Source organism: Aulonocara stuartgranti (assembly GCF_965226115.1).
Source record: "Aulonocara stuartgranti genome assembly, chromosome: 7".
NCBI lineage: Eukaryota > Metazoa > Chordata > Actinopteri > Cichliformes > Cichlidae > Aulonocara > Aulonocara stuartgranti.
Genome location: NC_138945.1, coordinates 58,874,303 through 58,890,901, shown reverse-complemented (window position 1 = coordinate 58,890,901; position 16,599 = coordinate 58,874,303). Strand labels below are relative to the sequence as shown.

The 16,599-nt window shown below is 43.7% G+C and overlaps 1 protein-coding gene across 1 annotated transcript in view; it reads left to right on the top strand.

Annotated features, from left to right (window-relative positions):
• igf1ra (insulin-like growth factor 1a receptor) overlaps positions 1 to 16,599 on the top strand; it is a 79,860-nt gene that overhangs the window by 22,496 nt on the left and 40,765 nt on the right. The gene's annotated exons all lie outside the window — the stretch shown is intronic.

Here is a 16,599-nt window from a genome sequence, read left to right as displayed (position 1 = left end):
GACCTGCAGAGAGCTGGGACCAAAGTAACAAAGGTCACCATCAGTAACACACTACAACGGCAGGGAATCAAATCCCGCAGTGCCAGACGTGTTCCGCTGCTGAAGCCAGTGCATGTCCAGGCCCGTCTGAAGTTTGCCAGAGAGCACATGGATGATACAGCAGAGGATTGGGAGAATGTCATGTGGTCAGATGAAACCAAAGTAGAACTTTTTGGTATAAACTCAACTCGTCGTGTTTGGAGGAAGAAGAATACTGAGTTGCATCCCAAGAACACCATACCTACTGTGAAGCATGGGGGTGGAAACATCATGCTATGGGGCTGTTTTTCTGCCAAGGGGACAGGACGACTGATCCGTGTTAAGGACAGAATGAATGGGGCCATGTATCGTGAGATTTTGAGCCAAAACCTCCTTCCATCAGTGAGAACTTTGAAGATGAAACGAGGCTGGGTCTTCCAACATGACAATGATCCAAAACACACCGCCCGGGCAACAAAGGAGTGGCTCCGTAAGAAGCATTTGAAAGCCCTGAAGTGGCCTAGCCAGTCTCCAGACCTCAACCCCATAGAAAATCTGTGGCGGGAGTTGGAAGTCCGTGTTGCTCGGCGACAGCCCCAAAACATCACTGCTCTCGAGAAGATCTGCATGGAGGAATGGGCCAAAATACCAGCTACTGTGTGCGCAAACCTGGTAAAGACCTATAGTAAACGTTTGACCTCTGTTATTGCCAACAAAGGTTATGTTACAAAGTATTGAGTTGTATTTTTGTTATTGACCAAATACTTATTTTCCACCCTGATTTACGAATAAATTCTTTACAAATCCTACCATGTGGATTCATGGATTTTTTTTTCACATTCTGTCTCTCACAGTTGAAGTGTACCTCTGGTGCAAATTACTGACCTCTGTCATCATTTTAAGTGGGGGAACTTGCACAATCGGTGGCTGACTAAATACTTTTTTGCCCCACTGTATGTGGCCGTCTGATACGTGTGATGAAGCAGGACTCCTCTTTGTGTGTAAGGACAGTGGGTGCACAGACTCTGTGAATGGCTCACATTGTGAGCCACTGTGTTGGCACCAGTGGCTTTACTGGCACGTAGATGTAGAGTCAGATATGCTGGACCCTGGCCTACTCTGTGGTATTATTAGTATTCTGTATCTCTGCAGAGGTCCTGCACACCTCAGCCTGCTGAGAAGCTGTCATGTAGAATCTCAAATCAAGGAATGGTTTGTTTTTACACCTTTCTGTCCACTGAGTTTTAATTAAGTGAAAGCCCAAAGTGGCTGAGGTACAGGGGTGTTTGCCTAAGTAAATATAATATTTAAGACCGGCAGCGATACCCCCTGAGAATGTGACCTTTTCTAGTGACTGCCTCCACTGCAGGATTAATTTAAGCTCTTGGAATTGGGATTCAACATTTTTTTTTTATTCAAATGTGTGGCTCATTTTTTTTTTAGCTATCTTTATGTTTGTTATTTTTTCTTAATTGTGCGTAGATGCACAAAAAAGAAAAATCACAGTTAATCCCTAAAACTCAATCTGTGTCTGCTCCCAACAAATTTTAACATTGTATATTACAATTAAGTAAGTGTGTATTTCCATTCACGCCACATGGCAGCAGACACTAGCCCAGTGTTGTTTTGCATTGGAGTGTATGTAAATATCAGAGGGGGTTGTTATTTCCTAGCATGTAAGTACGTGCTCTGCCCAGTGAGCTCTTCGGTGCCGCCATGGAGACAGACACATCTGCATTTGGCGCGTCGCTTAGTGCCTGCGGGTGTCAGAAAATGCTGCACACAAGCTTGTGTTTAAGCTCTTGGCTCCGGTGCGGTGGGAGGAAGCGGCCTCTCGGGGCACAGCAAAGAGAGCCTGTGCCGTCGCCTCTTTTTAAGTGCAACAACAGAGATGTCGCTCTTGATTTACGGAGTATGAGCTGGGCGGGTCGTGTCCTGACAGAGAGGCCGGCTACTTGAGGAAGAGGAGGGGAGGAGAAAAAAAGTCAAGAGTGGAAAAGAATTGAGAAGAAGCAAGTGAGATGGATGCTCATGCATGTCCATCCAGCAGTCAGAACACATCCAGACTGACATCTGTACAAGACCAAGTCACGTGTTTATGATTCCTCGGGTCCCAGAAATACCCCCAGAACTCCAATCTCTGACCAAGCCAAACGGTTAGGCTTCTCATTAAGTAATCACCATCAGCTTAGGCTGCTGAAATATTTGGCAGTGAAGAAATGAAAATGTAACTATAAAATGTAATAAGCAACCTCAGTGCGGTAAAATGCTGCCTGGAGAATTTACTTGTTTGTATATGTATAGTGTATGTGTGTGTGTGTTATGTTTGGATGAACTGTGGAAAACGGCTGTGGTGTCAGGGCGACATACAGAAGCATTGTGCTTGGAAGTGTGTTTGTCTGCGACATTATTTCTCCTACCCTGCTTTCGTTTTTTTTTTCTGTCACTGACAGACACACCCATACCAGGAATCTCTCGTGGTTTTTACCAACTTTGACTTTCTCATGTAAATACTTACCCTTTGAATGGCCCAAATTAGGGCTATCATGCTGAAGATTGATTCAAGATATTGGCCACGGGCCACTGTGGGGATGGTCTGCAGCGTCGCATTTTTTCTGACATAGCTCAATGGAGGAGCTCTCGCATGTCTGCCTTTGTGATGGAAAAGGCTGTGTTTGTGTGTGTGTGTGAGTGTTTTAGGAGGTGGAGTAGGCGGGTGTGGGGTAGGGGGAGGTTAGGCCTAAAGAAACAACAGCGACTGCTCTTGAGTATGTCGCCTGTTCCCAGCTTCTTGGCAGTAAATTTGATCAGAAAAAATACACGCTCTGGCTTCACAATGCAGGCCTTTGTCTCTGGTCGGCATCGGAACCGTAAACCATTTTGGAAACTGTTTCCAGCTTATTAAAACGTTTCCAGACCGTGACTGTTGAAGCAGTGAGTTTTCCAGTTAGTCGCTTGGCATCCTTCCCCATCTTAGGTCTGTCATGGGCATCTTCAGAGAGTAAAGACTGTGGCTAGGATTAACTATTGGACTTCTCTGCTATTCACTTTCTCCTCTCTCTCTCTCTCTCTCTACCTCCCCATGCCCCCTTGGCTTTGATTAACTGTGAAGATCATAAGCCAGTTCAAGTGTGGCCTCATACCCTCATTGCCCAGTGTCATTGTTCTAACTAAACTGCTCTCTTCAGCAGGAATGAATTAGCCTTTTGTGCACCAATGGCCTCTTTACAAATAGCCATTAATGTTCTGTTAGTTTAGTTTGGACTCTGTTTAAGTTAAATCACAAGCACTATTAGGCAGTGTAGGCTATTACAGACTTGCCGCTAATTGTCGGTGGAATTGAAATGACATTGTGAGAATAATTAGATTTCTGTTCTCATTTATTGGCTCCAATGTGTTTTGTTTAATCTGAGTTTAATCCGGTTGTCGCTCCCGATATCGTTTCTGAATTGATGTCTTGTAGATCATGGGTGCACGGCCCCCTTGTTATTGTACACCGAGGTGTTCATTGTTCTCTCCGTTACCTTCTCTTCTCTCGTCCCTTTCTGGATTTTTGCCTGTCGCTACAATTCATATGACCATAAATCTTCTAACTTTGTTTTCTAATGTGTGTTGCTCCATTAAACTCCCAGAAGAAAATGTCTTAAATGGACTAAACAGAAACATGAGGAAGCTACTGAAAAGAAAACGCTGTTCTTTGATTTCGCTTGGCTAATTTATTTCCACTTAGAAAATGTATCCTTCATTGTTCACTAGTGCTTTCTGATGCCCTGCGGTCTGTGACCTCCGAGGCATCTTTTGACACTTTTTGAACTGAATGTAAAAATCAACATGGATTTCTCCCTCATGACATTCTAGATTTCCCTTGAGCTTTTGCCATATTTGTATTTTGTCTGTTCTGTAACATTTTACCCCTGGTTCCAGGGTTACGTAAATTCAGTCTTGTGGCTGGCTTCCCTGTTGGCATTCTTGTCGCATACTGAAGATTCCTCTGTCTATGAGAGAGATAAGGAGAGAAGATACAATGGTGGCGAGGAATGGGAGATGTCACAGAGAGCAGACAATGGGCAGATTCTGTTAAATGAGCCAACTGGTATTGACTCAGGCTTACTGCAACTTATCGTCTAATTGCCACAGTGTTGGCATTATTCCCTGGGTGATATGTGGCTGATGAAACTAAATCCCAGATATATGGCTTGGTGAAGAAATGCTCTAAACACAGACAGTGTTTTGTAGGACACTACATGTTGGGGGGGGGGGGGGGTCTGATTCTCACAGGGAGATCTGAAACAATACCTTTTGTTTCCTCATTGCTTGCTTTGTCTGATAAACTCTGACCAATAGCTGAAAGCTGTTGACCCTCCATCACCAACTGTTCTCCTGCTACACTTGTTAATTCCTCACCCTTCTGCTGATTCTCACCCCGACAGCTCCTAACCTGGAAGACCACCTCTCTGCACTCTGGGTACTGTTGGCCCGTTTACCTCACAGTAAAAAAGAAAAAGTGCCTTGGATTGGGCAGGGATTATATAAGACTAGCGACTTAGCTGTCGGTACAGTTGATTTCCACTGTTACAAAAGGATAACAGTACTGTCTTCACGTAATGTCACAAACTGAAAGAGGACATAACCCCTGTCCTCCAGAAACCTAATTTCTCACTACTTCTCGTCTTGTTCATGCCCGTGGCGAATCATTTACTTAGGTTTCTGTGGCTGTTTTCACACAGGAACTTTGGACAATTTCAGAAGATCGGGTCGGGATATTTTCCACAGCTGTCCTTTCTCACATGTAGCACGCAGAAGAAAATGGTCTGTTTCAGATGCGTTTGCACTCAGGGAAATACTCTGTGTGGTTTAAGCGAAGGAGCTGCCTTCATGTATGCATGCAGGAGGCACCACACATGACACAAGCTCACTAATAATGAATGCACCTGTGCTGTTTGTGCATCAGTACATTCCAACATTATATAGAATTTGTACTGAGAAGTTGACAAGGTTAATGACAGCTTAATATAAAAACTGACTGTGTGGGGTATTTCTCACATGCACTGCTGTTGGGTGATGTTGGGGGGGTTCAGGGGTGCACTACATGTATGAAAATGGGATAATATGTATCCTTTCTTCTGCTGTCAGTCACATGGAAAATATGGATGACGTCTTCGGGGTTGTCAGGTTAAGTTTTGTTTGTAGACATTAGTGTTTTCTGAGGCTTCATACACCAAACTAACAATTGTCTAAAGTGAAAAAAAAAAGCTTTTTCCTATAATCCAGTAATCCTTATTTGGAGACGTGTTCACACTTTAACCCATATTCCTCATGCATTTGTAAGGTTACCTAAGGCTCCCTCAAGAGGGATACAGCTTAAATTAAGAATGCATGACGGTAAGTGATCCGCTGGCACGTCACTTGCACTCAGCTCAGCTTCTCTAGAATGCAGTGTTTAGCCTCTAAGACCCCAACAAATGAGTTTATTTTTAGAAAATCCCACTTCTTATTCCTCTTAATGGCGATTATGGGGTGACGACACATCTATTATTTTTTTTCATGAGCTGCACTGGAAAATGCCATGTTTGAAGGGTACGTGGGCTCTGCGCAGTCGGTGCGGGCGCACTCGTTTGTTGGTGCCACTTCTCCCCTAAAGGAAAAGGTCCTTTTCTCTCTCTTGACTCTGTGATCATATGTTTGGAGTCGTTACAATTGTGCACATCAAGCATTTACAGTGGGGCAAAAAAGTATTTAGTCAGCCACCGATTGTGCAAGTTCCCCCACTTAAAATGATGACAGAGGTCAGTAATTTGCACCAGAAGTACACTTCAACTGTGAGAGACAGAATGTGAAAAAAAAATCCATGAATTCACATGGTAGGATTTGTAAAGAATTTATTCGTAAATTAGGGTGGAAAATAAGTATTTGGTCACCTCAAACATGGAAAATCTCTGGCTCTCACAGACCTGTAACGTCTTCTGTAAGACGCTTTTCTGTCCCCCACTCGTTACCTGTATGAATGGCACCTGTTTGAACTCATCATCTGTATAAAAGACACCTGTCCACAGCCTCAAACAGTCAGACTCCAAACTCCGCCATGGCCAAGACCAAAGAGCTTTCGAAGGACACCAGGAAAAGTATTGTAGACCTGCACCAGACTGGGAAGAGTGAATCTACAATAGGCAAGCAGCTTGGTGTGAAAAAATCAACTGTGGGAGCAATCATCAGAAAATGGAAGACATACAAGACCACTGATAATCTCCCTCGATCTGGGGCTCCACGCAAGATCACATCCCGTGGGGTCAAAATGATCATGAGAACGGTGAGCAAAGATCCCAGAACCACACGGGGGGGCCTGGTGAATGACCTGCAGAGAGCTGGGACCAAAGTAACAAAGGTCACCATCAGTAACACACTACAACGGCAGGGAATCAAATCCCGCAGTGCCAGACGTGTTCCGCTGCTGAAGCCAGTGCATGTCCAGGCCCGTCTGAAGTTTGCCAGAGAGCACATGGATGATACAGCAGAGGATTGGGAGAATGTCATGTGGTCAGATGAAACCAAAGTAGAACTTTTTGGTATAAACTCAACTCGTCGTGTTTGGAGGATGAAGAATACTGAGTTGCATCCCAAGAACACCATACCTACTGTGAAGCATGGGGGTGGAAACATCATGCTATGGGGCTGTTTTTCTGCCAAGGGGACAGGACGACTGATCCGTGTTAAGGACAGAATGAATGGGGCCATGTATCGTGAGATTTTGAGCCAAAACCTCCTTCCATCAGTGAGAACTTTGAAGATGAAACGAGGCTGGGTCTTCCAACATGACAATGATCCAAAACACACCGCCCGGGCAACAAAGGAGTGGCACCGTAAGAAGCATTTGAAAGTCCTGGAGTGGCCTAGCCAATCTCCAGACCTCAACCCCATAGAAAATCTGTGGCGGGAGTTGAAAGTCCGTGTTGCTCGGCGACAGCCCCAAAACATCACTGCTCTCGAGAAGATCTGCATGGAGGAATGGGCCAAAATACCAGCTACTGTGTGTGCAAACCTGGTAAAGACCTATAGTAAATGTTTGACCTCTGTTATTGCCAACAAAGGTTATGTTACAAAGTATTGAGTTGTATTTTTGTTATTGACCAAATACTTATTTTCCACCCTGATTTACGAATAAATTCTTTACAAATCCTACCATGTGGATTCATGGATTTTTTTTTTCACATTCTGTCTCTCACAGTTGAAGTGTACCTCTGGTGCAAATTACTGACCTCTGTCATCATTTTAGGTGGGGGAACTTGCACAATCGGTGGCTGACTAAATACTTTTTTGCCCCACTGTATGTGTGTTGGCTCGGCTTAGAGCTGTATGAACTATTGATGGTTTCTATGTGTGGCAATTATCCGGCAATAATGGATTGTGTTCTTCCTGAAAATCAGGAAGAAGATCATGTTGTTCTTCTCATACCTCCGCCAAGGAGTTTATGGGATTTTCTTTGTGTTTTTTTTATATATTTGATTTTTGCCTGTTAATATAGACAGAATTTAACCCAACTTCAAATGATTAACATTGTTACTTTTGCCATTTTCTATTAAGACATAGGGCAAAATTGGACATTTTGCATCATATTTTCACTACAGAATATGAACTGAAAGTATTAAATTTAAAAGCTGTTGCCTTAATGTTATTAAAAAATATCAGAAGCTAATCTGCAGCCAGCTATCCTTTTAGATCTAGGAAACGGATTCATGCATGATGTGGAATGTATTTAAAACAGTTGTCAGTGTTCTTGTTACAACTGTTAATAACTGTTAATGCTATTGTTAATAATTGATTACAGTAAAAATCTGTGTTTTGCACTTTTCCTGCTGTTTTGTTAAAAACATAAGAATTAACAGAGGTGGTCCTCTGCCTCCACATGCCTCCCACAAACCAGGTTTCAGTGTTTTGTTGGTTTCATCACAGGATTTAATTAACGAGCTGGAATTTAGGTATTATTGTAGTTCAGGTGCAATCAAGTATGCTGAATTCCACAAATTTCTACAAATGTTTGGACGGTTGAACCCTTTGAAGTCCCTGCAGGATTGGCAACAAGCTTTTCTGTTCTCCCTGTGATCCAAGGATAAGTGGGATGGATGCCTTGGAACCATTTCCCTTGTTTAAATCTGTAACTGGATTAGAGGTACCCTCAGGAGAAAGGTGCCATAATAATACAACATTACTGCACAACAAGCCCTGCCTGCATTGCTCTCATAAACTGTATGCTAAACTGATGCTTTGGGTGAAAGAACTATAAGATCTCCCAGATGCGTTTGGGGTGGGGGCAAAACGCGTATCACTGCTGGACACCTGTGGCTCAGGTTTACAACTTCACAGCATACCCCCAAGGAAGGAAGAGGATACAGAGGAAAGGAAAAATATGGTTCTGCAAGTGAAAAAGCCAGAGAGCATTAACTCCTCTGTGAACTGAGGAAACAGCCAGAGTCCTTCGGGTCTTCCCTGACAGCTGCGGCAATCTGAGAACTAGAGGCTCACCTCTGACGAGAGAGGGAGAGCGCAAAGAGCAAACACAGCCATCGGACAAAGTGGGGTTAAGAGCCTGCTGCCATGTCCCATGTGTTTCATTTACAGCAGAGACACTGAACACGCAGGGACAAATTATCCATCAAGCAGTGATCCAAACTCCGCTGCTTTCAGTCCCTGCACACATTTGCACACAGGGAGAGACACGTACGCAGTTTTACAAAATGGCCCTGACCATCACCGTGTACCGTATACTGTTCCCGCCCGCGAACAAGGAAAATCCCTGAGCTATCAAAGACAATTAATGTAGTCATTTATCTCACAGCGCTGTCTGGTTAATAACAGAGTAAACGTGGGAGGATGGAGAGCAGAGTGCAGGTACATTGATGAGAAAGGTTTAACGAACTCTGCTCTAATGAGTTGAGCATGTTCTTCGGCAGCTCTGAATTGCAGGAGTGTTGTGGAAAATGCAGTCCTGAGGCTGAAACACACTCTTTGCAAGGTGCACTCACAACCTCTCTTCACTTATAGCTCCTGCCTTCACACCTAACGTGCTCTCGAGTAGTAATGTACACTGCAAGTTCAATGAAATGGAATCACGGCTTCAGATTTAGAGAAGGCATGTACAGTGTTGAGAGTATGTGTGGGCTGAATACCAGGGATAACACAATGTTTTACAATCGAGATAGACAAAAGTGTATATAAATAATAAAGATTAATATTGCAAATTCTCTATTAAAGTTGAACTATATGTTCACTGGCCACTTCACTAGTTACACTTTGCTGTTGCCAGGTTGGATCCCCTTTCGCCTCCAGGGTATAGACTAATCAAGGTGCTCTAAACGTCCTCTGAGATTTTGGTTAATATTGACAAAAACTGAGCCTCATGAGACCCGGCAAAGTTTTTTTTTCAGTCTTAGGTTGTCTAATTTTTGTGAGCCTGACTTAGCTGACAGGAGTGGCACCCATTGTGCACTTCTGCTGCTGTAGCCCATCTGCTTCAAGGTGCTCTTCTGCACCATGCTTGTAAAAAATGATTAGTAGTTACTGTTGCCCACCACCTGAAGGGGTTTGGCCTTTCTTTCTGATCTCTGATATCAACGTTGCCTTTTTCGCTGGATATTTTCTCTTTCTTGGACCATTCTCTGTAAACCTTAGAGACTGTTGTGTGAGAATAGTTCAGCACATCAGCAGATTCTGCAATACTCATGCCATTAAAACCATGCCATGCTCAAAGTCACTTAAATCACCTTTCTATTCCATTCTGATGCTTGGTTTGAACTTGATCATATTTACATGCCCAAATCCAGTTGTTTGCTGCTACGTGACTGGCTGATTAGAAGTTTACGTTACTGAACACTTGAGCAGGTGCATCTAATGAAGTGACCACTGAGTGAGCATACACATTAGATTTAATAGTTGACTCAGAGCCTTTTTAGCACTTGGAAACTTGTACATTAGATGTGTAAACTCCCTCCCGATTCTGCCCCCCTCTCCCCTCTTCTCCACCACGGTCTCACTGAACTCTGTCACACACACACACACACTCACTCTCTGACGCACTCACTGGCCTGCTCCAGTCACTTTGTGGAGCATTGGACTGCTTAAGCATTGGACCTCATAAGACTTTGTTGTTACACTATCTCTTACCGTACACTACTAAATCCCCATTTGCACTATTTGCCTATTTTGCACCACTATGCCTTCTTACTTGAATATTGTATATTGTATATTGCATAGCTTTTTTTTGTTATACGTAAAATTGTATTGTATTTATTTAAATTTTTACTTTTTAATTATTTTATTTGCATTTTTCTAATCACTAGGGTTTGAGAGTAACGCAATTTCTATTCTGTGTATGTCCTGTACATGTGGCAGAATTGACAAATAAAGTTGACTTGACTTGACTTGACTTATGAAGAGAAATGTGCATGTTTTAACCTTCTGAGTTCTAAGACGTCTTAGATGGTAATCCTAACTCCTGACCTTTCTCTCAGTTAGAAAGGTTATTTCCTTTGTTCCCTGATTGCCACTAATTTGAAGAACTACTTAATAAAAAGAGAAATAGGATATTTCGAATGCCCACAGTTAGAATTAGGGCTATGCTCAAGGTTGTCACGCATAACCTCAAAGGGTTAATTCCTTGAGGTTAAAAGAGGGAAGCCAAGCGCAGGTCCTCTCCTGTTGTTGTGATTTGATTTTGGCGGTTGGTCGAGCAGATGGGACGGATGTCTGGAAGTTGGAGTGCCTTTGGTGCTCCCTCCCTCAAGTGGGTGGGTGTGTGTACGCAAAGTGCTCTCCAGTCTGTCTTTAGGAAGATAGACAGCTGGTCAAACAGGCTTACGAGAGCAGTGGGCAGTCTGGTCTCTGACTTAAGCACATTAGTCTTTACTCCTCATTGGTCAACGGCTTCAAGTTCAAAACTGTTTTGTAATGTATTGATGGGTGAATATTGTGGACCAGTGACGATATGTCCTCTTTTGACTAGACAGTGGCAAAAATCATTAAGAAAGCATTATCGACGCATGCGTGCATGCTGTACCCCGTGCCAAAGTGTTTTTACGTCTTTGTGTCGTGATTGAGGGTGATGGGGTGCACTGTGAGGGTAGACACCCCCCTCCACCCACCCCCAACCCCCCCCACCCCAATGTACGCAGTTATGTGGTTGTGTTGTGCAGCACGTAGGCTTGTGGAAACCGGACCGTTCTGCTGCTTCCCTCGTGGCGGGTGGCCTTGGCGGTTGGAGCCAGCAGAATGGGTACCAGGAGGGTGCAGGGGTGTTTTTGTGGCTGTGTCAGTGATAGAGAAAGATCAAGATTTAATTTCATGGCCAAACCTACTTTTTTTTCTGTGTGTTTTCTTGCCTTTGAGACATTCCTTCTGGCACATTTTATCCAGCCAAACAGACAACAAAGTTAACTCAGCATCAGGATGTCATTTATTAGCTAATGTAATACAACACCAAACACGACTGTTGTATTCCGTTACCCTGCGCTGACGCAGAAAACAGAATACAACATTGTATTACACAAGAAGCACAAAGAACAAAGGGCAATATTGACTTACAAAGGTCTGATTTTTTTTTTTATTCCAAGAAACCCGCCCATTCGATCTGACATGATGTACCCTTGACTGGTGAAATGATTTACTTTTATTGCTGTCTCCTTTGGCATCTGTATCACTTCTCTTTATATATAAGCCAGCAGCTGCTGGTCAACCAGAGAGTGCTATTTTATTTGAACATTGGCCTACTGTGGGCACCAAGAATGCCTCAGAGTTATATGAGAGCAGACGTATAATTATACCATTAGACTGACAGTGATGCTTGCTGCGAAATACTAATACTGTTGTTTTATTTTGCGTGTTCTAATCAAAGCTGATCTCACTTTCTGTTTTAGGGGCTACAAATAGTTGAGACATCAAGATTGTGCTCTCTTCCCTTTCCGTCCTCCTTTTCGTTCTCTGTGTGAAACCAACTCGTGCAGGCTTCTGGTCAAAGCACACATGTGCTTGACGTCACGCGGGCTGCTTGTGGGCTGACGTAGGTGTTCAGACTCGAGCCATATCAGAGGGGTGATTGGGCCCCAGTGTGGCTGCCTGGTAGTGCAGTCTACAATGGCTCCTGTTGAGACCTCATGTCTCATGCCCCATAACCGCAAATGATGCTTGTATGTGTGTGTGTGTGTGTGTGTGTGCACACGTCTGTGCTAGCTTCAGCTATCTCATGCCAGACATATCTGATGCAAGAGCGGATCAAGGGATCACCATGTCATTTCTGAGAATAGTCCGTATCCATTCACTATGGGAGAGAAAAATGTGGGTTGACGGAGCCAGATGTTACTAGATTAACAGCTGTCCACGGCCTCTATTGTCTGCCACATCATGTCCGGTGGCTGTAAGAAGACAGAAGAACAAGAAAAGAATGAAACTGTACACTGAACAGATGGACAAGTTATTCTATCATTTCAGCTCATTCTGTACAAAACATATCCAGGACATCATATCCTCTCTTCTCTCAGCTCAACTTTCCTTTAAACCAGGGGTGTCGAACTCGAGGGCCGGTGTCCTGCAGGTTTTAGATCTCACCCTGGGTCAACACACCTGAGTCAAATGATTTGTTCATTAGCAGGCATCTGGAGAACTTCAAGACATGTTGAGGAGGTCATTTAGCCATTTGAATCAGCTGTGTTGGATCAAGGACACATCTAAAACCTGCAGGACAACGGCCCTCGAGGCCTGGAGTTCGACACCTGTGTTTTAAAATCTCTGGTGGAGATGTTCTAAGAATACAATTAAAGAGTCTCTAAACTGACAGCATCCTACTACAGAGTCTGTGTGGACTAGAGCTGGGCGATATGAGATTTTTTCATATCACGATATGTTTTTTTCATTTCAGGCGATAACGATATCTATCACGATATAAGCCAAATAACTATATTTGTAAGATTTAAATGTGCCGTTGCTCACAAGTAAAATGTGAAATAATCAGCAGCTTGTTTTTATTTAAATATTTATTTCCCATAATAAGTTCAACAGGGTAGATGTACTTAAGGAACATGAGACTTTTTCAGATAAATAAAGGCAAATATTGCAAACTACACAAAAGGCAGCCGCTAAAGCGTTTAAGTTTCAAAATAGAACAAACGAAACAGACTAAATTGTCAATTCCACTTAGAAACAAAATATTAATTCTAAAAATAAATCTTAGTTTGTTTTACAGAAGAACAGACAAAACTGACTAACCTTTGTCAATATCAAATAAACTGAGAACTAAAAGGAAATTCTCAATCTCTCCTTGTTGTATAGCTTAGCTTTTCAAACAGTTTTAACAGTTACTTTAGTCTGACAAAAGCCGAATGACGAATTAGCGCTTCCAGTCAGAGACTGAGGCTACGTCCACACGTACACGGGTATTTTTGAAAACGGAGATTTTCCGTTTTCGTTTTAAAAATAATTCCGTCCACACATAAAGGCAGAAATGAAGGAAAACGCTGCTATGAACATGCCAAAGCAGCAGGTGGCGCTAGATTCCTAACCGTGCAGAAATGTTGGCCAATCAGAAGTCTAGAAGCCTCGGTGGGAAAAAGTAAACAAAGCTGGGGCATAGAAGCAGAACAGAGTCGTATGTGTGGAGGGACAGTAACTGTGTGTATATGTAAGCATTTAAACACTGCAGAGAGTAGAATTAACAGTATTGTAGAAATTCATTTCACCGAAACAATAACGTGGCGCACAGTGTGACTTGCTTTCGGCACATTTACAGTGCACGCTACTCTGTTTTTGTCAGACTTGAAATAGCCGAAATACCTTCACACTACGGAACTTCTATGGCTCTTCCGTTCGACAATCTCTCCGGCATTGGAACCATCATCTGTTTTCTCTTCGGTCACGCTCGGTTGATTTTTCTAGTCGGCACACTCATTTCCTCCATTATGCGCTGGCTCCATTACCCGCTGGCTGTTTCCCAAACAAACACACGTGCGGCTTGGCACTTGTGCTGTACGTAACAAGTCACGCGACGTGACGCTGCGGCTGTGATTGGTTCGGCTCTGCGCTGCTTAATTTGGATTGGCTGACCTTTTTTTTTTTTTTTTTTTTAAGAGGACAAGAGCGGCGAGGTCTATCGCGATAGCTTAATTTCTCTATCGAGTAAAAGTTATATCGCGATACATATCGTTATCGTTCTATCGCCCAGCTCTAGTGTGGACCCATGTAGAATAGCGAAAGTAACTGTCTGGAGAATAGAGAACTTGTTCAGTGGGCATTATGTGTGCACCCTGAACCCGGGCAGCACCTTCACCCAAACCAAGCATAGTATTTGTACTCTATAGATGTTCTGTGTAATAGTGAGAATGCATGTGCAGCAGATTGCCTCCTACATGTACAAGTATTGTCCTGATTCTCCTGACCCAGTCCAGAGGGCATGTGAAAATGCCTGTAGACCCTAGCTCTTAGGAGACCGGCCTAAGAATTGATCATGTGTCATGGGATCTACTAGTAGATCAATTGGCTCATGGCCCACTGGGGTGCTGCCTACCAGCAAATCACCACCAGCGGTCACAACACATTTAGTCCTGCTTCACAGGCACTTGCTGACATTCAAGTACTGTGGCTAAACAGAGGGAGGAGGAGAGCAGTGTTAAGTTATGGTAGTTGGCTGGCCGAGAGCGTAATTGAACCCTTGAAGCCTCAGGTGAGCGGTGACGTTCACCTCTCAGAAACGCTTAAATGTGTGAATGTTGACTTATTTAGACACATTTTTAAAATTCACATCCGTCCACCTTCTCATTTATGATACACTTCAAAGACAAATGTAGTCTATGTGGTAGTACATGTGTAGTAATGTTTTTGTCCTTGCCATTAGGAGTAATGCTGCTGTGTCCTAAATGATAGCACAGTAGTTTAAGCAACTGGATCCAGGCTGTTACCTTTCAGTCGAGCTGTTGTCTGTCCTTCCGCTCACATCTGGATCCAATAGGAGCGACTTCCTTCTCTGAAGGAGGGACACATATAAATAGCCAGGCAACCGTAACCACACCATGCAACACAGCCTGGATGTTAGTTCATTTGATTACTGCTGCCCTGTTTTGCACTGCCAGCTCAGATATGGGATCTTATATTCACGTATCCTTGCATGTATAAAGAGCCCAGGTCTGTCATTTCCACCTCTGACCCTCTGACGCCCTGGTCTGTGGTGTGACTGATGCATTTACACTGAATATGGAATGCACATCAACACAATTCTGTTCCCATCTGTGAAAAGTTTGAATGGAATAAGGCCAGGACTGATAGGCAAGAAGAGGATGGGTGGGCTGAAACGTGTGGGCTTAGGAGGGGGAACACTGTATTCTGGTTAAAGCAGAACAACTAAATTTGCTGCTTTTATGAGATACAGGGCACAGTAACAGCTACATTACTAGTGCAAAGATTATGTAACCACGGCACAGTGTCATTTTGCAGCAGGTCTTACGTCCGGTGTCCTCATTTTGATGTGAGATGCAGAAACGGCAGACGTGCAGCAACGACTTAAGCATATGGCTGATTCTTTGTTTTGTTTTTTGTTTTTTTCAAATTGCATCCTAAGAATGACCTTCCTCATTGTGTCTCCGATACAAATTAAGGCTCATTCCAGCAAGAGGTGGGACCGTTCATCTCGTGGCCTCGACCTTTCCTTGCTCGTACCGTCTTCTGCTGGGGGCTCCAGGGGCAGCACAGGGGAGACGCTGGGAGGAGGAGAGGGATTGTTATTGGGGTTTAATGCTTCAGCGGGAAATCTACGCCGTAGCTACGTTGTAACCGCAACCCCATCTGAAACTTTATGCTGTTACCTACGGTGTAACCTGACATGCACCTCAGGGTTTGTGTGCTGTTATTGAGTGAGTTTTAATTTGTGTGATTTCAGAAGCAGATATCGCAGAGTGGTGTCGTGAGGAAAACTGATGCAATAGGCCCAAATTTACCTTGACACACACACTTTTGTCTCATACCAACACAGGTATGTGTTGGCAGGTTGGGATGAGTTTCTCGGCCATTCAAGCTGCCCCATTTTGTTGCTCCTTTAACATAGATTGGTGTTTTCGGAGCAAATGCTATAGCAATCAATGTCCTGTTGTTTTTAACCCATGCCCTGGGAGTTTGCATGTGTGTCCGTGTGATGTAGTAAAACTGCAAAAACATGGAGGTTGTGTTCCAGGGATGGAACCTGAGATTGTCCCCGTTCCCCTCTTGCTGGCCTCTTAGGAGAAGCCACCAGCACTTGCTCCTGCCCCTTCTCCACTTCGTGCCTGCCTTCCTCTGCCAGACGCATAGCTTTAGTTTCCCTGCTAGGCTACAAGGGTATCAGGTTTGTTTTGGAGGGGAGTGGGTAAGAGGAAAGGGGAGGGTTGGGGTAGAGATGAGGAAGGCTGGCATATGTGTGGAGGAGAATTAGGTGGACAAATCACATTGGTGTAGGTTGGTTTTTTTTATTCAAAAAAGGAGGAGGAGAAAAAGATGGGAGGGGAAAAATAGAACTAACAAGTCCCCCCTGGCCTGTTGCTGCTCCTGACCCCTTATCCATAAATTCCATGCCAGGAA